Consider the following 23,473-nt stretch of genomic DNA (forward strand, 5'->3'; position numbering starts at 1 on the left):
CCTACAAAAAAATAAAAGGTTAACATAGAAAGTATCTATTATTCATTGCGTTTTTAAACTAAGAGAACTGTTTTTTACAACTTTTATGAAAACGTAATATTTTTTTAAAAGCTTTTAAAATCTAAAATTTTAAAAATATTAGTCTCAGTTATACATGTACAAATTAAAATAGATAATGTGCATTAAGTGAAATCGAAGTCCCTTATTGTAAGCAACATGAAATTAAATTAAATTTTTCATGACAGACACAAAATATACAATCTAAAACATTCTATCAAAAGCTCAGGAAATAAACAGAGCTGATTCTGAAAGAGAAATACGATTGATTGGATGTTCATGTGAAAGAAGAAAATGACTGAAAAAACTGTGGGAGATCTCCCGACTAATCAATGCATCTTGGTTCTGAAATATAAAAGCACAACATACATTTAGAATACACGTTAAAATTGCATCAGAATAGGTTTTTTTAACTACCGATCTCCGTTTTACTTTTCACCTTCATTCGTTTCAGTACAAATCACTAAACTAACGTCAATGAAACTACAATTTTATGTTTAAACTAAAACACGAAAAATTTAGCGCAATTTTTTATTTAATGCACAAAAATAGAAAATCACACATAAAAATTTTACAGTATTTTTGAAATCGGTTATTTTATTTTATAAACTTATTTCATTTAAATTTTGATAATATTTAAATAAAAAGTAATAAATACTTAGGAAAATGATGCATTCGTGAAACGCAAAAGATTACAAGAAGGCAGACAGTACGTTTTACTTTACTACCGAGAGTGAGATAAGCTGCTTGGAATGTGTTTTATTGTTATCTCATTAGAGCAATTAATTTTATCCAAGATAACGTAAAAATACGTTGAATATCAAAATAATTTCTTTCATTAAATCGCCATTATAACAATTCAATACTAAGTAATTCTGACTACAAAAGAAAAATAATAATCTTTGATGTGAAACTTCTCATGTTAGTTTTTCGTTAATAAACCTTCTCCTGATGTCATCTGAAAGAAACTACCTAAATTGAACTAGCAAAAATCTCCTGTAATAATAATTTTAAAAAGATTTAAATCCGCCCATTTGGTGGTAAGACATAAAAATAATAAATAAATTCATAAATACGATCAACTTGAAAACTTCTAAGTATATAATGTATTGTTAAAAAACAGTTTTTCCTAAAAACAAAAAAAAAACACTTAAAAATCAGCAAATACCACCGAATAAATGCTCATGAGGAAACAAATATTTAGATTTATATTTAATATATATTAATTACTATAATATTATACTTGAAAATGAGTGGAAAAATTAAAACCATTAAAAAAATATTTTAATCTATTTATAAGCGATCAACACTGTAAATACAATTAACTGCATTGTTTCATTGTTATTAAAATTCATAGAAATATTTAAAGCTATTTTCAGATATTCGTAAATATAACAAGAATGAAATTAGTATAACATTAGACGCAAGCAATAAGATGAGAAGCAGTTATAATAACACACCTCAATTCTTAGTATAGGCTATACACTATCTAAAGCAAACAGCCTGAGTACGAGAAGTATTATCATAATGTATTTACTGTCTCTTTTTTTAAAAACTTCCTCTTTCATTAGGTTATTGTTCGTATCTCAGAGGATAGTTCGATCGTTTATTTTATACAAATGATTGTTGCAACCGGTTTCGCCTGGACTCAACGTCACTTTTTCTTGCTACTGAAATCAGTAGTAAATTTTTTTACATATATTTTTTGTTTACCGATTTTTTCAAACAGTGTATTATCGTTGATGAGAATTTGAATCAGTAAAACGGATGAAGTGAAAATGAAAATAAATAATGATAACGTAGTTTCACAGTGAAGATAAAAAGCGCAGTTGTCCAATTATGTGAAATATTACTTCATAAACTTTCTTTTAAAGTTTAGAAAACTCAGCTGACGCGCAGGGAATGGATGGATTGCTCGGCGGTAACTGTTTCTGCCCTGTTACGGTCACTACTATACACCGACTATGTGACCACATCAGACACCTCAGGTAGAACAATAAGGCTTTTTTTTATTTACAGCTTTTAAACTTTGACAAATAATAAGTAACTTGACTTATTATTCCAATAAGTAAGACTTATTGCATTACATCCGGATGCAATGCAAAATAGTATTTTCTTGCACGCCGACCTGGTCTGTGAATACTTTGTTACATCATCACATCAAAAGAGGTTTATTTTTAAAAAGCGTCGGCGTCAAAGTTTACGAAATATAACTTTTTGACTCATTCTGCTTCTGGTCCAGCAGTAGAATTAAAAGTTACAATTTAATATCTCAAACGTTAAGGAGTTAAGAAATCTTTCCGGAACAAGGATCCAGTTTTTCATCATTTTTTTGAGATAAGATGGAGAAAATCGTCTCAAATTCCGTTTAACAGTTCCTGAGTTTTAACTTAACAGACAGGAGACTATTTTAAATGTTTCAGTTTGTAGTGATATGAACCAAAAATTGTTAACTTATGCTGAAGTATTAATATTATCTAAATAATAGCTATGTATTTAAAAAAACTGTATTATTTTTTTGAGAATGTTGAATATTGAACAATAAGCAATGAAGAATTTCATAAACCAGTCAATAAGCTGAAGATAAAGAAGAAATAAGTTCTGCATCTTTAGAAATTTATGTGCACAACTACTAAATGATTTGTTTTTACTCATCTGATTAGAACTATTGGATTTTAAGGTAGTCAAAACTGAAATTTTCGGTGTTCTGAACAAACATTAATCTCATTGCACCTTGACTTTATTCTCTACGAGATGAAAAGTAATACGCTTTTATTGACCTTCCTTTCTTCCCTTACTCCTTATTGACAAGTACTTAGGATATTATAAAAACAACTTCGTACATGACTCTTATTATAGAATTCGACATTCGGTCCGTTAATGGAAGGGGAAAGCGACGACCTTTCTGAATAAGTTTGGATCAGTAGCAATAAAACTAACATGCAAACGGCTATCATTACACAGAGAATCAATTGTTGTGCTTGTACCAACACATACGAGTACTACTTTCTTAACCCTTTATCGCTCATACAACAAACAAGAACTCATACCGATCAACTGTTAGTGAAATACAGTCTAAAACTAAATTGCCACATTAAATGTTCACAGAAATATTTATTGTGTAAATATCTTTGTAAGGGTTTCTTAAATATAAAAACAAAAATCATTCCATAAATTAAAAATCAGTCCATAAATTAAAACTATACAAAAATTATAGTTTAATCTCGTACACCAATTACCATTCTACGAACGCTAGATATAATGGATTAATGTATTTAACTTCAAGTTCTTTTTGTCAGATTCACTTTTAAAAATAAATTACTTGAATTTTGTCTTGGTAGTTTAATGTTAATTTTACACGTGATGCAAAATATTTCAAACAAATAACTTCAAAAGTTTCTGAGAAATTTTCACATATATTTTTTTTTCCTTCCCTCTAAGTAACAGCTGGTATATATTTACTGTACAATCTTTTTAGTTTTGCTACATTCACTTTCTTCAAAGACAATAAATTACTCTTTTTTTCATTAAACTTTGATTAATGCAATTCAATTTTTATTTATTTTCAAGTAGAATACTTGTTTGAAGAAAACTATGCCATTCAGTACTTCTTATTTCTACTGAATCGTTTCTCCCGTCACCATACCTTACCATATGTATATATATATATATTCTTTCTCTCTTTCTGAATTGTTACTACTTCCTTAGATTTTGTTTCTTTCATTGCTTTCTCCAGCTATAAATTAAAAGAGGCATGGATAAAATACCTCTCTCGCACTCCTTTATTTACTGCAGAGTTTCTTTCTTGATTTTATACTTTAATCACAACTATTGATTGCTCTAAAGAATACCTGATAACTATACTTTCTTATACTTTTTCATTTTATTACCACTAAAACGACTAATATCCATTCATTTATCCAAGTATTAATTCATATTTAAAATATTAGTAGTATATTATTTAAAGTGACACCGGGAGTGTCATAGGCTATATAAAAATGTGCATATGTATGTATGTGGGTATATATTTATATATATCGTACAAAATTGTGATCCGCTCGCTCTTGTATCCTATAATAAAGAGTAATGTTTGTCAGCAATGACTTTTTTTTGGCAGTAATGTTTTTAATTTTTAATATTTATCTCTTGTTTCATATTAATGAAATGAAAATTAATGTTAAAGTATATCCATTATTTATTAGAAAAATCCAGAAAAAGAAAAATTTGTAAATCGATCTACAATAAAAATAATGCAATTATTTATAATTGTTGTTATGAAATCTGTTTTATTTTCACATTATATATGCTTTAATTGAAAACACTATTTTCTTGTAGAATAATAAACTATTTTATTATAGTTAATGAATAAATTTTGAGATATATAAACAATTGTTAATTATTACATAAAATTATTACATATAATTATTTCTTCCTTTTTAATGTCACTTTAGATAAAATCTAAAGTGACATTAGGTAACTCACGTTATTAGTCAACCTGTCGTTCGGTGTTTTAGTTTTAGTTTTCCTACAATTCATAGTACACATCGTATTTTTAACATTACTTTTCCATCTTGGTCTTACAGTCAAAACTTTCGGGTCCATTCCTGATCTACTCATGAACATAGACGTTCTTAATCTATTAAATGAATAATTAATTTCATCACTGCATAAGCCCAATAAGTACATCAATTACAATATTATCTTTACAATGTAAAGATAATGTCAGCCCTTGTCTAATAAAACACTGTCCAAAGTTTTGTACATATATGTATCTTTCACTCTGAATATTGCACTAGCAGTTGTAATTAAAATGTTACCACAAGAATATTCACTATTTTTGAGTTCACACATTAAACTCCTTCTTGTTGTATGATATATATTTTATGCTGTCATTTATAAGAAGTTTACCTTGAATCGATAATCTAATATTAACAGCAAAATTTACACGATTCAGTCAGATACGCTGAATGGATCATATTTATTCTTAACTTATCATGCACGCTATTTAAGTATATTTTTGCTACAGATATCTTTCAGAATTGTTGTACTCAACTTTTCTTAAATCAAATTTTACCTCTTAAATTTCTCATTTTATAACTTTTTTCCTAAACCATGATCTACAGTTTAATCTTCATAAAACTCCTTGTCTCTTGAATATCATTAAAATATTACACTTCCTGACCAAATTCCTAGGACTTTGCATTTGCAGTTTTTCACCGCAAATATCTGTATATACCTGGAACCATCGATATGTACACTAATCTTATTCATCTACTTACTCTACTTGACATACTGAAAAATAGAATCTTATCCAAGTACTTAACCTCACGTGGCAGATTAGAAGAAGATAGGTGAAATAGAGTGAACTTCTAACCCATAGGTCTGTTTGATACCACATCGTTTGATATTGACAAAAACTGATTAATAATCCTATAATTCAGGCTGAGACTATGATAACAGGATAGTATTATTAGAAAGAGGCAGTTTTAGAAAATACCATACTTGGGATATTAAGTATAATTACAACAAATGTACCATAAAAAACTGTAATTATACTATAGCAAATGTTTAAAGTACGTGAAATAATACACCTAATACAAAATATGCAGAACTTATCACAAGATACTGAATGGGTACGTTTAGTTAACAGCAAGCACAGATTTTTCGGAAAAGACTTTATTCAATTTTCACTAAGGAGAATCGGAGTTTTAGTCACAAAACGTTTAGATTTTCAAAATATATTTTACAGAAGTGAAGCAAATACATAGTAATTATTTACCTTTTGAGATGGATATTATTTTGACCCGTATCTTCAGAATTCGTGATTTTTAAGGTTGTTAGGGTGAGATGAATCTAATGACTAGTTAATATCAATACTTCCTGATTACCCGTACATTTCATATAAATTACATACATAAGCTATGCAGAAATTGTTGAGCTTACAAACATTTAAGTACCCACTCGTATTCGTGTTCAAAATGTCCTTTAAAAAAGAAAAATTATTAATATATTCATTGTTTATCATTGTTATCAGTTTATTCATTGTGTATATGTATATATATGACTGACTTATAAGTATTTAAGTACGTAGTTCAAAATTCAGTGACGGTGGTAGCAGTTATTAGATTATAAGTTCCGTTAAGTTGCGGTCATGATTACAGTGTACCTAACGCCTTCATTAGCTTACAAAGTGCTGCAACTTAGGGAAAGGGGATATATTCGACAAACACCGCATGTAAGATAGGGATGGTAATCTAATTTTCTCTATACATAATATTCTAGTATATAACACATCCAAAGTGATAAAATTATGCAAGTTTCAGTTTAGTACCCGTTATATTTAAGGATTTAAATTAAATTTTTTTTGATACCATATTTAATATTCTATTAGTTTTTTTACTTTTTTTACCAATTCTCTACAAGACAATCGTCATTTTTATCATTTTTTTTTTTTTTTAATAAAAATGGGAAAATGTACTCACGAGATTTAGGCAGTACGTGGCCGAGAAAATTTATTCATAAAAACAAAAGACATTATCCAGATTAAAATAACCAAGAAAACCGTTATTTAAAATAAATTTACAGCAAAAATAGGAAGAAAAAACTTCAAGCTTTTATTATGGGTTTTACGGACATCGACTTTTAAAGTCATTAGCCCTCGTCACATTCTTTAAACGGGGGTTCAAATCACCATCAGGTTCGTCATGTTTAAGGGTGTAAAGAGCCCATACATTTTATTTAAAACAACACAGAACATTTAGGTACATACATATTTTAACACTAAGAACACTTACAGGGTGTAAAGGGCCCTGATATTAAAAATTTTTAAAAATAAATAAATAAATAGAATACAAAATTATAAATAAACAAGAGCGGCGTTACAATACCAACATTTTATTTTTCCTCCCTTATGTTATTTTTAAGCAGTCCAGGGCAACTGGTAACGCCGTTAAGCATTTAATTAGTTGCAAGAAATCAGTTAAGCATTTAATCAGCTTAGTAAATTAAATTTAATCAATCGCCGCAGGATGCCGTGGCAGTTGACTACCCTCCTATAAATTGTCCTGTAGAACTTAACCCATCGGGGTCCTCCCCCCCCCCGCGACATAGGAGCAATTCGACAACCTGTTTAGAAGCCCTAGACGAGGGGGCTGCCCTTCCCGGTCGTAACCTTTTTTTTTTTTTTTTTTTTTTTTTATCCCTACTCTCCCCGACCGGATATCCATTTAAGTATACTCAGTCGGGGAGAGTGTCCTTCTACTCAAAGGGGGGCGTCCCCCACCCACCGGCTTTACATCCGGCACGGCAGGTTGGCCCCCCCGGTCTTGGATCTTTTGTTTTATTTTTTGCCTGCCTCTAATTCCCCGCGTTAGGGCCAAGGTCCGGCGATGCCGTCCCTCAGCCCCTCCGCAGGGAACCGGGTATCGGTCTTTACGCCTATGCCTCTAACCGACGGTACCCACCCCACAAAGCGCCTAGACGCCCGCAGGGAGAAACACCGCCGGCCGGGACTCGGTCTTTTCTTTTATTCCCATCTCCCCTGGAGTTCTCCCCCTTCGCAGGAACCCGCATACCAGGGCATACGGGCCCTCCACGGAGAGACTGTCCACCCTTCCCTACTTAACTTAATCACAGTCTACCGTCCTCTTCTTCCTTAGTTCTCAGGATCTCTCCAGCAAACCTTCTGAACAGTCCCAGTTCTCTTGATTTTGTACCATCCAATTAATTAGATTATCCGGTGTTAATCGATTTGTTATAATTACCCTCCTGTTTTCACCTCATCTAGGACATACAAATATAGTGTGCTCCGCATTATCTGTTTCCTCACAATAAACACATTGTGGTGTGTTCCTTTTTCCAATTCTGACTAGGTACTGCCCGAAAGATCCATGCCCCGATAATAACTGTGTCATATAGAAGTCAACGTTTCCGCGTCTACTTCCATACCACCTACCTATATCAGGGATTAGTCTTCTAGTCCAATCCCCGACTCTTGAGCGTGACCATTCCAACTGCCATTCTTGCTCCAATTGAGCCGCTATCTCGTCTTGTGGTAGTCCCTCATATCTAAGCATCCTGCTTTTAATCTGCAGGTCTATTGGTAGAACCTCTGTTATTACGCAAAGCGCGTCATAGGACACCGTTCTGTAACTAGCGGCCACCCTCAACAGTGCAAGTCTATGCGCGCTTCTCAATTTTCCTTTATTCCGTTTAATACTAATTGTATGTCCCCAAACCGGGGCCGCGTATAATATCATTGATGTTGTTGCATCAGTTATTAATTTCCTAGTTTCTATTTTTGGTGTTCCATGATTCTGGAAAAGTACTCTCAGAGCTTTGGCCACTGGACTGACCCTACTACATATCATATCGATGTGTCTGCTAAATCTCAAATTTTTATCGAGTATGACTCCCAGATATTTTGCCTTATTGACTTGCATAATTGGCTCTGCTCTGATATTCAAATTTATACCTCTAATAGGTCTTCTGCCGGAAAGGGCAATACAACTGGACTTCCCTGGGGCTATCTGTAGTTGGCTTCTTTGTAACCATTCATCTATAATTCCTAATGCCAGATTGGCTTTGCGTTCTAAGTTATCTACATCCCTATCCTCAACGAGGATTGTTATGTCATAAGCATAGCCAATTGCAGTAACTCCTTCAGGATAATTCAGTCTGAAGACTGCGTCATAAAAAAATGTTCCACAAGGTTGGGCCCAGCACAGAACCTTGAGGAACGCCACCAAACATCTGGAAAACTGCCTTACCTTCCAAAGTTTTGATCTCAAGAAACCTTTGATGCAGATAGTGATTAACTTGATTTATTAGATATTCGCTTATTCGCATCTCATGCAATGCATCAATTATAGATGACTAGGGGACTGATCCGAACGCGTTCCTAACGTCCAGCATTATCACTAGGGGGATTTTCCTGGTCCTCCAGGTTCCGCTCCTGCTATTTAAAACCCAATTTTTAACTTTCTCTAAGGCATTTATGGTAGATCGGCCTTTTCTGAATCCATATTGTTGCGGATGTAGACAGCCCTTTTCCTCAAGCTCTGCCCTAAGCCTGCCTTCTATCAGCCTCTCAACCACCTTTCCCATATTATTAATAAGAGTAATCTACCTATATCCATTATTTACTCCCGCCTTGGGTATAAAAACCGTCCTAGCTGCTTTCCAGCAGCCAGGAAAATTACAGTTTTGTAGACCATAACTAGCCAGATCCACAATTTTCCAGGGTATTATTCCTGCTATAGTCTTGATGATGGCCGCAGGTATGCCATCCGGCCCTAGACTTTTCCGGTTTTTCAACTTTTTAATGGCCTCCATTACCTCTCTCTCCTGGTCCTAACCTACCTGGCTCCAGGTATACCTTGCACATACCTTTTGCCTCGCGCTCTCCAACTACCCTCGAGGATCCCCCATGCCATCATCGACAAGCTTATTATTGTAATTGCTATTATTATTATTTTATTTGAATTCAGATCTCTTTGAAATAAAGATAAACGAATTGAAATAAATATGATATGATAATATAATAAGAAAATTCTTATTTTTTTACGTAAAACCTTAACTCTAATATATAAAACATTTTATATTAACTTTAAGTCACAAAACTTTCAGTTATGCTTTAATTCACGTTATATTTTATTTGGTCACCAACCGTCAAAAATATTACTATAAGTACACACAATTTAATGTACAAAGTTTAATATGAAGCAATAAACATTATTTTTAAACTTTGAGAAATATATTCCTGAATTCTTTGTAGATTAGAACCATAGATGTAATTTGAACTCGACATTCTTTCTTCAGACCAAAACTGATCGATTATAACTCTTGTTTCTACTACGTTCACTAAGTTTATCCTAATACTTTTCCAACCTTTCTACCAATTTATTACTTCTTTTGGAACAAAATACAGTCTTGCATAAAAGGTCTTTTCTTTTCTTGTTTCTTATTTTAAAAATTTATCAAAAATGGCGGACGAATGCTTCATGAACATATACAAATTTTATAGCCCTATGAAATTTCATTTAAGAAATTACAATTTCTTACGCGTACATATACACGTATTTTATATTGTAAATATGCTCGTGTTTCTTGTATTCTACCCCTATCTTTTTATTATATTTCCTAATGTGTACATTGCAATCTGTTCAAGTAGTAAACAATAAGCAATCCCCCCCCCTGGTCTAATGAAATAAGGATGACATTTATGAGATGTAAATGAGGTGTAGCTTTGTACAAACTCAATCGGACCATTCCTGAGACGTGTGGTTAATTGAACCCTAACCACCACAGTTTACCAATATCCACCGTCTAGTATTCAAATCCGAATAAAAGCAACCAGCTTTTACAAGTATTCGAACTTCAGAACCTTCAACTTCTAAAATCAGCTGTTAACTGATCTGCGATAACGAATTAACCACTAGATTATCCCGGTGGATTCTATCTATAACTGAATGAAAATATTTTTGTCTTAAGACGCGTCAGAAACACACTACTGTATCTTTTGAATCATTCAAGTTAATTAAGGTACTTTTGAATCTAATTATATTTTCCAGTTTGGATTTCAAATGTAAAACCCGGAATTTGACACGTGCCGCGAATGCCGCTATCGCGATGATCGGTGAGTGGATGGCCGGGCTGGAACTCCATCTGATCTGCGGTAAATCTCTATTTGTCTCAATGGAGGGAAGGCGGCGACTGATGCCTTTCCCAATTTCGATGGAGGGAGCGATGATCCAATCACGAGAGGCCGCCAAATATCTTGGAGTCTGGTTGGACCATAGACGGTCATTCACTCGTCACGTCCAGGCGGTGAGTGAGAAAGCTGGGCAGACTGTCAAGAACTTGGTTAAGTTACTATCGAACGTTGGAGGGCCTCGTACCTCGGAGGCTGTACACGCATGTGGCGAACTACATTCTTCTTTATGGCGCGCCAGTGTGAAAGAGAGCTATGGCGGTAGGGCGTAACAGAAGGCTGTTGGAGGGAATACAGCGCCGTATGGCTCTTAAGGTGGCGGCGGCATATCCCTCTGTTTCGACTGAGACGGTGCTGGTGGTGACTGGGATGCCGCCATTTCAGCAGCTGGTGGCAGCTCATGCGCAAATTTATCAGGGTGTGTCTAAGATAAATGCCAACATAACTGTCTACAGGGATTGGCAAGCCAGATGGGATGCATGCACGAAAGGGAGGTGGACACATCGGTTGATCGCGCATATTGAGCCGTGGGCAGAGAGGAAGTTTGGCGGCGAACTGAGATTCTGGCCGACACAATTCCTAACCGGCCATGGGGTCTTTCGTTCATACCTGTGTGGACGAAGAAGAGCTGAAAGCCCGTTCTGCCGTTGTTGTCGGGAGTTAGACACGCCGGAACACGTGATATTCCAGTGCCCGTGGTAGGACGAGGAACGCCGCGACTGTACTGCCGTAACTGGACATCTCGAGGTGGGGACCATTGTTGGAACGATGTTACGAAGTTCGGTGGACTTCGACACTGTAACGGGGTTTGTGTCGGGAATATTGCAGCTGAAGTATCGGGAAGCGAGGAGGTGAGGGACAGCTCCGTACGGAGCTGCCGTTCGCCCCGGTGGTCGGTGGTGATGAAGTGCGGGGACCCTCGAGCCCCTGAGCTAAAAGACTGAGTCCCGGTGGGACCGTCCCTCTGGGGGTGCCCCCGTTATAGGCGAAGCACAAAGGATCGAGTCCCGGTTGCTGTGTGATGGAGGCCGGGAATGGCGTTGCCGGACCTGGCGCTTCCCTCGTCTGGCGACTAGAGGCAAAGGCACCTCCCGGAACCGTGTTCATGATTAATTGGGGGTCTGGTTCCAGGAGGTAGGGGGGAAAAACTGGAATTAAAGATGTATACTCTATTGCAATCTAACAACATTTACCAGCCTCTGTGGCGCGAGTTGTATTGTCTCAGCCTTTTATCAGAAGTTCCCGGGTTTGAATCCCGGTCAGACATAGCATTTTTACGCGCTACAAAATTTCAAAATTTCAATTTTACCTAAACAGTAGTCCTTGAGGCTTAAAAAAATATCTAACAATTTTTGGAGAATTCCTCTGGTAGGTAGATATTTTACAGTACATGCAATCAAAGATGTATTTCGTAAAAAAAGAATAATATTAATTAATTATAGCGTTTCCATTGCTAAAAAGTTAGTAATTTAAGCAAACTCATTATTTTAATGTCTACATAAATTTTCTAACTTGTTTTCTATGCGATTCAAAGAAATAATTATTTATTTATTATTTAGACTTGTTTGGCCTTGACACAAGAAAATTCTTATAAATAGTTAAATAAAATCAGAATTTTTCCTACACTACTTTACAGCTTTATTTTGTAACATAATTTAATGTTATTTGCCGCTGGAAAAATTTAAAAAGGGAATAGGTAATATTTAATTATCGGGCCATAATGTAATGCTAATCCTAATCCACATATTTTTAAGTTAATGTCTATCGGAAGAATAATGATAATAATGAAATATTAAGTTTGAGCTGTCTTCGGATTTTATGATGTTATGATCATTATATGTTCATATGCATGTATTGATGCATATTAACATATAATAAGTAATCAGTCAAAAAATGGGTTTGTCTAAACTCAGGTTAACCTATTTATTCATTATCTTTTCAGGAACAATACAAAAACTTCTAAATCCCTAAAAATCCAAAGAGATAATAAAGAAATTTGTTATTTAGTTTTTATCCCTTTTTGACCGCTAAAGGTTTACATGAATGTGCCAAATTTCAGTTTTCCAGTTATTTACAAACCCGTACTGCATCTTTTCAGAGATGAGTGAGTGTGTGGTGTGCGTGGACAGAATCCTCAAATTCATAATAATATATGAGCTTTGGAAGTTAATCATGAAAAAGTTAATATTATCAGTTAACTAAACAATTAACGACTAAGGTTCTGAAAAATAAATATAATTATTCTACTCTCGTTGTTTTTTTTTAAATTATTATTTTTTAAACAGAATTTTTATTTATGTAAATATTTTGTTATATATTCCACATATTCTTACATTATTCTATATACGATAGATTGTTTTATGTAGAATTATTATTTTTTATTTAAATTTAAACATAATAAATAACAATGATACAGAGTCAAGTTTTCAATAAAATTTCATTCAATAAATTAGAAAACAAAGACTATATTGTTTGCTTATAAGAACTGGAAAACAAGTGTATATTTACAGATTCACACATATAAGCTCTTTAGAGTAGACAAGTTTATTATATATTTTCTACATCTGTTTTCTTAATTTTCAAGCTGTGAGTGTTTTACAAATTTGAACCATTGCTTTTTTACATTGAGATGGTATTTGAAGTAAGGGGGAGCTTTATTTACTGTTGGGGATGTTTTTTTAGTTTTCTTAATTTCCATGGTGTGAGTGTTTTATAAATTTGAATTGTTGCTTTTTATACATTGAAATGGTATTTGAAGTTAGGGGTAGCTTTATTTACTGTTGGGGATGTTTTGTTTTAGCTTTTTATACCACGTACCTTTTTTTTATACCACGTTTTTAAAGATAATGCTATTTTCTGAAATTGTATGATTTTACGGCAATCTTTTTATCTGTTGGTAATACTAACATTAATAAAACAAAATTACCGTCTGATAACGGTTCTGTGTTAATCTGTTTATTTTTTATTAATTGTAGAATAAAAAATGTAACAAAAGTCCTATCCTAAAGGATGTAACAAAGATCCTATCCTAATATTCTAAGACTAATTCACTGAACAAAAATTAATCTGTTCTTTAGCAAAGTAGACTTCAAAATTTTTTAATGGATAACTTAAAAATAAAAATTTTTGTTTTCTTTTATGCAATAATTTCATTACCCAAATAAATGGTGATTATAAAAATTCAACTACTAGTAGTTTATTTTTATAAATATTCAAAATTTATTTTTAGTGAATATATTATTTTCTAATCGATATAAATAATTTAAAAAGGAAGTTTTAATAATGGTTGTATTATTCGAAGGATTGTTAAATTCCAACGACAATAATTATAACCTTAAAGTATATTCGTCACATTCTATTACATGTATCCGCTGGTTGCATACAGCGGTTGAACCTTTATTTTTTATATTTACTTTTACTGTTTCACTTTATTTTATTTTTAACGGCTTCATTACGGATGTCTGATTAATTTTTTCGTTTAGATGTAGCGAATAAAAGCAATTCGAAATAATTGAAAATTATTTTACTAATCAAACCACTTGCACATTTATTAGATAACCTAAATACAATTCAAACAGAACTGTAAAACAAGCCTGCGAAGGTTGTGTTTTTAGTTTTTGATCATTGATTCTTATGTACTATTTAGCGCTGAATCCGAAAATAATCTTTATTTTTTTCTATCACGCCAGGAATTTTCGCAAATCGCAAATCTAAAAATTTGTAAAAAGTTTAAATATTGGGAAAATGTGATACAATGAAATAGATATAAAACGTTTTTTTATAATAAATAACATAATCTATTCACTTTTTTGACTTATACTATGCATTCTTAAAGCTAAACATGACGTATTCCTATTGTGAAGAATAACATTGAGACTGGTTTTGGACGAATCTACGATCAGTCTCAAATACTTCCGTACGAAATGTTAAATCGAGTCAAAAGTCCATATACATTAGCTCAGAAGACTAATTTTCCTTCTCCCGAAAAATATGGAAGAAAATCCTTTTCTCTGAATCCCCCCCCGACTTTCTCTTCAAACCACTCAACTGTTTAGCTGTAAGAACGCATAGCATAAGACAAAGAAGTAAATACATTACATTAATTTATTAAAAAAATGTTTTATGTTTATTTTGTAGTATCATATTTTCGCAATTTTTTCAACTTTTTACTTGCGAGAAATCCTGATATGATGGAAAAAATGAAGGTTATTTCGGATTCAGCGCTAAAAAATACATAGCAATCAATTATCAAAAGTTAAAAAACATTTCACAACCAAAATTTTACTGGCTTGTGTAATTAGTCTAAGCCAAATTTTATTTCTATGGCGTGTATTCAAACTGATTCTATCACTAATAGTTGCCACTAACAAAATTATTTGGGGATCTCCTAATAATCCTCATTGAGATAGAAATCCTTTTGTGCATTTGACCGACCAGAATTTGGAAACTTGTGAAATTGACTTAAAAATATTGAAGGAGTGCAAATAAATAGTTTAATTTCTACTTAACTCTAAATTCAGTTAGAGATGAATATCCTGGAAGTTTTGTTTAAAGTAATTCAGCAGTTTTTGAATGGTTACATAAGTATTATATTTAAATATCGTTTTATATTTTATGTAAATTTGAAAATTACAAGATTACTTTAAGTTAATCATATCTTTTGAACTAATTAAGTTAGAAGTTAAATTCCTTGTAAATAAGTTAAAATTCATGATAAAAGTTAGCACGAGGAATAACAAACTTCTGTTTTATAATAGCATTGCATTATCATTAGCTTGAAACAATATTTTATAATAAAACGTTTAAAGAAAAGTTTTCTAAATGAGTAATTTACATTGAACCCACGGTAAAAAATAATGAACCTTTTGTTTTTCAGGTACGTAGAAAGAAGAAAAGTTCAGTTATTTAATCAACTTCTAGTAAGAAATATCAACTAAATTTCTCTTTAATAAATATATTTTCATAATATTAAATACAACTCTACCGAAATATCAGTAATGTTTTTATTTTTAATATTATTATTATTATTTTGTTTAAAAATTTCTAAATAATTTATTTAAAATTCAGATAACTTTATAACTGAATATTAATAACAACGAAAAAATATTTATTGTTATAAACAAGATTGATAATTACTAAAAATAGTAATCATCTGATATTAATAATGAATATAATAATAATTTATGTTAAATCATCTGAACCAACTAAAGTTACTTTACACAATATAACGAAAATGTTGTATTTGTATGTGTTGGTACATTTTGGGGAAGTAATTGGCCCATGCATCCTTTAAAAAAAAATAAATTATTGTATACTAGAAAAAAATCCTACGAAGAAAAGAATCCCCTCAAACAGATTTGTGAATGAAAAATGATCTAATTAAGACTAACAAAGTTAAAAATTAAGATTAAAATGATCAAATCTGTTTTTTTTTAAAATCATGGTACATTTAGCCTGCTACTAGTATTTTTAATAAATCTTTAACAAAAGAATTTATTAGCATTTTAATTAAATATAAATATATTTTTTATTCATTTTTTATATCGTTTGTGGAATAATTTTATTCTATTTAACAAAAATATAGTATCCTTAACTTAAGATAAGGTAGAATCGTGTTTTTTATTTCAAAATTGCAAAAATATATGAATAAACTTCAGATGCTCAAGTTTACATTGAAAGTATCTCTTAAATCAATGTTCGAGTGGTGTTGCAGCAAAATTAATGTTTAAAACATTGTTCTAAAATAAGTTCTATTTAAAGAAAGCAGAACGATGAAAAGGAAAAAGGGAAGAAGTGATTTAGATGGAAAACAGACTGTGAGTAAAAAGGTAATCATAAAGAATATCTGAAGAAAGTATTACCGTAAGAATTTCAGATCGGTTAAAAAGAAAAGTTATATAAGCCAAAATTTTGTAACATGTTGCAATCGAAAGAATATGAGGTAATAATGAAAAATCACTAATATATGTTAAAAAGTTTTTATTTCGGTAATAACTTTCCTAAATTAATTTTAATTCCTACGTGTAATCATAATTCTTTTGTAGCAAATCCTTCATCAGATGAAAGAAGTAATTCGTAATTTGACAAAACCGATTGTTTACTGATTGCAATGTTTGTGGACGGTAGATAATAAATACAGTTACTACTCAATTGTTCTTTTTTTAACTATTGTTTGGTTTATTTAAATGTAATTAAGCTCAGAATGAATGATTAAGTAGATTTTTAATTATCAATTTTATTACACATTTAATATGTTTTGGTTATGTGTAACTTTTAAAGAGTATGATATTTAGTTTTTAAATTAAACGTTTAAAGTAGATGTTAATTTAGATGTTACGTTATTTTATATAGATACTATATACTTATATATATATATATATATATATATATATATATATATATATATATATATATATATATATGCTTGTATATAAATGCTTTATATATTTAGATGCTTGCTATATTTTTAGATGTTATTATACTTTTCTTTTACTGAAAACTTTGTTTCTTTTTTATATGTTTGCGTGATTATATTATCATACTTTAATGCTTGCAAATCCTCCTGATAACAATTTTAAAACCTCTATGAATTATACCAAACCAAATTTTTTTTACAGGCTTGTCTTCCAAATTTTATTTTTATAGATTTGTTTAACCAACAGTTAAATTGGATTTATCTTTATTAAATGACTTATTTAATCTTTTTTAATCTATTTTGTAAAAGTTCTACGACTAGATAAGTACAATTTTAAATATTTAAAAATCTATCAACTTAGAGATTTTTTAATTTCATTTAAGCACCAGCCGTATTTTATTAAAAGGCTGACAGATGCGTTTTTTCTTTATTTTAAAATAAATAATTTTCATGGTTTTTTTTTTTTTAATTATAAAACTCATCTAATTAAATAGCAAACGCTACCAAAACGTTCTGGAGTAATTTTAGAAATTAAACTGATATATTAAGATAAAATTAAAATTATTCTATTACTAAGATACTTTAGTATAAACTGTTCATTAGCAGTATACATTTATTTATCAAATAAATTTACTTCTTACAAGTAATAAAAAAAAAAAAAAAAAAAAAAAAAAAAAAAAAACAGGAGGAAGTCATGATGGAATTTTACTGAAGGATTTTTTCTTTCAAATCTGTCAGCACTACATCGAACGGAAATTACATCCGCAATCAACAATGATGAAATCCCAATAAAGTTCCACTGTAAACATGTTACAGGAATAATGGTGTTTTAAGTGAAGGACCATTTAAGATCGTACCAGTCTGTTCAATTCAGATAGCTTAGAATTCATTTACAATATATTATTAATGTAAATAATAATCTTTATTCCACAAAATAAACAGATTACAAATGTAAATATATTAATTATTTACAGTTATAAATTCTTAATACATAAGCTTAGTAGACATACAACCAAATAATATAAAATAATAAAAGTAAACAATTATTACATATTCTTGTGGAACTAGCTAAGTACCCCCTATAGTAATACTGTATTGGAGGTTACCATCCATTATTTTTCAGTGAGCAGAATAATAAACTAATCATTTATTGAATAATGATCAAGTGTGGATTTCCAAGTGGATATAAAAAATAATTACACCATACAAGTCTTGCAGTACTAAAATTTCAGCTAGTGACAAGATAATATATTCTTACATACAGATTAAATAAATCAAAACCATAAATACAATACAAGAATACAGTGATAAAATTTAAAATGAAATTAATCCTAAATAAAAAAATGAAAGAAAAATAATAATAAAAATAAAAGGAAATAAAACTTAATAAAAATACGAAAATTTTAGTCATCAGTTCCACCCACAATCACAGGGCAATCAATTAAAAAAAAACTCTCTACATCTTCAATTTACAACAACATTTTAATACATAACAAACGTATTAAAATGTAGGATTTAAGTTTCAAAAAGTAACGACTATCTTTGAAATAAAATTACGTGTAAATCGTTTGAACTAAAATGCTATTATTTAAATAAAATTAAAAAATTAAATAACGAATAAATGTAGATAAATTTTCAAAATAATAACAACCTTAATATCAACGACTAAGACAATTTATTTTCGGCATTAAGAATTTGGAAAAACTTAAAACAACGGAATGTGTACGTATGTATATATATATATATATTTATATATACCTTCCTCAAAGCTGATTTCACTACTACAGCAGTACCAATTTTTACAAAATTTATGTAATACTGCAAGAGTATTATAAAGACACGATGGTCAGAAGTAGTGACTTACGTGACTTACAAATGTACGACTTGTAGTGACTTACAAATCAACGACTAATACACGAAACGGATAAAAATATATTCACTTAAATAACTTTTTACAAAAAATATAATACCGTGAATCTACTTAAAATAAAGAATAAAATTAATTTATTAATTTATTATATATATATATATATATATATATATATATATATATATATAATAAATATATATATATATTTATATATTGGGAATAGTGATCGGAAAATATCATAAGATATTAGGATTAAGTGAAAATACTAAAAACATAACAAACTTTACGCACGCCAATCATGTATATTCGCAAGCCCACGGATTCGTATCAAGAAGAGTGATGGCGATAAGTATGTGAAAGAGAACACCAATTTAATGAATAAAACTATGTTCTTAGTAACTGTTACTAATACATACTTTTCGAAAGAGAAAACTTAATTACAAGCCTTTGGATAGCTGCCAGCTGCTGACATGTGCTAATAGATGAATAATACTGAATAGTACATTAATTTTACCGTAGCTATTAATAACAAAGAAAATTCAATTTAAAATTGCATAACCTAAATTTTTAGTGTTACAGATAATATGATGTATGACATTATCTCAAAGTGAAACACTGGAGCTATAAATCTATGGTACTAATTGATGTATACGCAAGAGAAATAATCTAGTTAGATGTTGTGCTCGTTTGAGAGTGTTTCAGACAGAACTAATAGCATGAATATTTAATGCAGTAACTAAATTGAATTCCCTACAACTGAAACTTAGCAGTTTTCTTAGAAAAGTAAGAAGATTTTTCTTCTTAGTAAGGAATTATTTTACAGAATTTTTGTAATCTAACTCTCCAGTTTATCAGAAAATAAAATTTTGTATAAATAAGCTATTGTAAAAATGAATAATATAAGTTTAAAGACTTATCAAGAAAAATATTCAACTATTATGTTTACTTCAAATCTGCTTTGTCGCATGAAATTATGTGGAGGATTCATTGTGTTAAAAAATATTTAAAATTCAGTCTAGGATTTTAAGATTTAGAAAGTGTGTTACAAAAACTTCACCTAGAGGATTTTTTAAAGAAATTAAATACACTGCTACGGCTATAATTGTGAATTATTTTTGCATATTCAGTTATAAAGATTGTAACAAGATTAAGAAATTTGTACACGAATATTTACAACACATTTTATTCAGGAACCTCTATGCGCTTATTATAAACCCGTCTACGTCTTTTGAAAAAGCCCACTGCATATGAGAATTGAGTTACTCAACATTCTCTCCAGTAAAATAAAACCCAGGAAAATTTTAATTTACAAAATAAAATTAAAATAATTTTTAATTAACAAAATAATATAATTCCGTAAATGATTTTTCAAAACAAAATAAAAACTGTCTCACTACAATTGGATAGGAATAGATTGTCTATTTGCTTTTACAATGATTTCTTTTAATCTAGCAAAGGTTAAATGGTTATTTATATTTTACCCACAGCTTTTATTAAACCTACATGTACATCTATTTTTTTTTTGTAATTATTGTTGCTTTAATGTTTTTTTTTGTTTTCTTTTATATTTTTGTATTAATGATAACGACACCGATTCAATTTTATCTTTTGCTTATACGTTTAGAAAGGAATAAATTTAATTATTATAATACAACATGAAGAAAAAAATGTTGTACTCTTATTCCAATATTGAGTATAAAAATTTAAGCGTAGCAATTACATTAAATTCATTATCAATGCAAATGGCTTTTTTTTCAGCTTTAGATTAAATGCTAGTTAATCGTAATGCGTTATTATGAAAGAATTTACAACATTATACTTAAAATAAGATATATTTTTAATAATATAAATACTCTATGAGTAGAAGTATATAATAGAGCCCCCGTTTATAAAAGTCATAAAAATTAAATACTACTGGAAATTAATATTATCTTCTGCAATTATAAGATTAAAAAATCGTATTATTATTGTTATTATTATTATTATTATTATATTATTATTGTTATTATTATTATTATTATATTATTATTGTTATTATTATTATTACTATTATTAAAATAGTTATTAAGTTTCGATTGAAATAAATTATATTGTAATAACATATTAATTATCTTCTCAACATAGTATGGAATCCATAATTCCTCACAAAGATAAAAAAAAAACGGTTATCTCATCAGACAGAAGGAAATAAAAAAATAAATGTAACCACAAAGAAAAATGAAGAAAGAGAATTTTTAACACGTTGTGTCGAGATACTGAAATCATCAGTCTGTGAGATCACTAAAATTTTGATGATATTGATACAGAATACACCGATTTCAACCATTCGTATCTGTACTTTGTCACCTGATTCTAATATTATTGCGTTTATTTCTGTCAACATATTAAACATGAATCGATGTAACCTTCGTGTGGGCAGAAACATGCACAAAATGAAAGCAACGTGCGTTTATGTAATATATTTAACAGAACTAAAACCGTCATTTATTTATAGCTGAAACTAAGGGTTAATATTGAGTTAAATATTTACTCCAAAATAAAGTATTTAAATTACCTTAAAATGTGGATATTATTTACGATAGACAAACACAATGCAGCTTCATAAAATATTAACTTTTTTTTCTGAAACCGATAAAATGACAATGAAATAGAAAGGTTCAAGTTATTACACCAAGGTAGACATTGAAAATTACTTCCAAGCTAACGGTTGTCGTTGAACAACCGGAAATCGTATACGACAGTACTGTAATTAATTTCTCAAACATGGTATCGCTGATAAGTTAAATAAATAAATTAATAATAGCATGTGCTATTATTATCTATATTATCAATTTAAATCCAAATATGTCTCAATAAACATAAAATAGCATATATTTGGAACTTTATTTTAACAGTTATATTGAATGTTAACCAGTTAAATTCATTGTAATTGATGTTTCCATTTTAAATCTAACTTTATTGATGAACTGATAAACGATTGCGTTGTCAGGTGGTAGCAAATTATGCATGCATTACATACATAAATATTGCCAATTTGTTGTCATTTTCTCTGTAATTTCTTTAGAGAAAATATCTATATCTCTAATGAATTATGCTATTACTCTTCGAATAACTATTTTTCTACTCATAAATAAAAATATGTTTATTTTTTAATATGCTATTAATGTTTTTTTAATGTGCTATTAATAATAGCACGTTGACTAGATCTTTCGGCTTGGAAGCCATCATCAGTTGTTAAAATTAATGCATTAAAGTAAAAGTTTAAAAAAGTTCAATAAAAAGTTTAAAGTTCAGTATACTAGTGCGCCCTTGACAGAGTCATGACTGTTTTTAATTTTAACTGTGATTTTTTAACTTTGATTTTAACTTTTTAACTTTGACTTTAATACATTTATTTTAAGTCCAGATGATAGCTTTGAAGTAAGCCGAAAGATCTAGAGAACATATCAACGTGCTGGTTAAGGTAAATTATATTAATTTAAATACTGTAATTTCATGTTTTTTTCCTGTTTAGCCTCCGGATACTACCGTCAGGTATTACTTCAGAGGATGAATGAGGATGATATATACCAAGTAAAGTGTAGTCTTGTACAGTCCCAGGTCGACTGTTTATGAGATGTGTGATTAATTGAAACCCAACCACTAAAGAACACCGATATCCACGATCTAGTTATCAAATTCATATAAAAGTAACTGCCTATAATTTCCATTTTGGGTACTGTTTACCTTTATTTCCTCACCGAGTTAAAATCGCAAATGCTGATTTTTAAGTTGAAAGTTCTAAGGTTCAAATCCGGGCAAAGGCAATTACTTTTATACGGATTCGAATATCTGTGTTCTTTGGTGGTTGGGTTTTAATTGACCATATCTCAGGAATGGTTGATCTAAAACTGCATAAGAATACACTTCGTTTACATTCATACATATCACCTCTGAAGTAATACCTTACGGTGGTTCCGGAGGCTAAACGGAAAAAGAAGAAAACTATTTACCTTTCTTAGCTTAATTCTTTTATTATATTTCGACACGTTTTGGAATAACTCCATCGTCAAAAATTATTGTATTGATACTTAAAAATTTCTATTAGTTTTTATATCACGTTTAATCAACGCCTCTTCCTTTATTTGACGTAATGTCTTATCTGGCCGTTTTCTTGTTTATTTATTATTATTAATGGTTATACTTATCTTTTAATTTTATTTATCTATTTCCTGTTATCAGTAAATTGAGGTTCTTTAAAAGTTAGTGTTCTCAGCAGCAAATATAATAATTATTAACTTAACCACAATACTGTAATATAATAAAAATCAAAATAATCCTTAAAATAAAATATTGTAAAGTAATAACTGAGGTCCACCAAAATATTTTTTTCCTAGACACTGCATGTATTAATCGTTCTAACTCTGTTGAAACGGAAACG

This window comes from Lycorma delicatula, chromosome 2 (assembly GCF_047948215.1).
Source record: "Lycorma delicatula isolate Av1 chromosome 2, ASM4794821v1, whole genome shotgun sequence".
NCBI classification, from domain to species: Eukaryota; Metazoa; Arthropoda; class Insecta; order Hemiptera; family Fulgoridae; genus Lycorma; species Lycorma delicatula.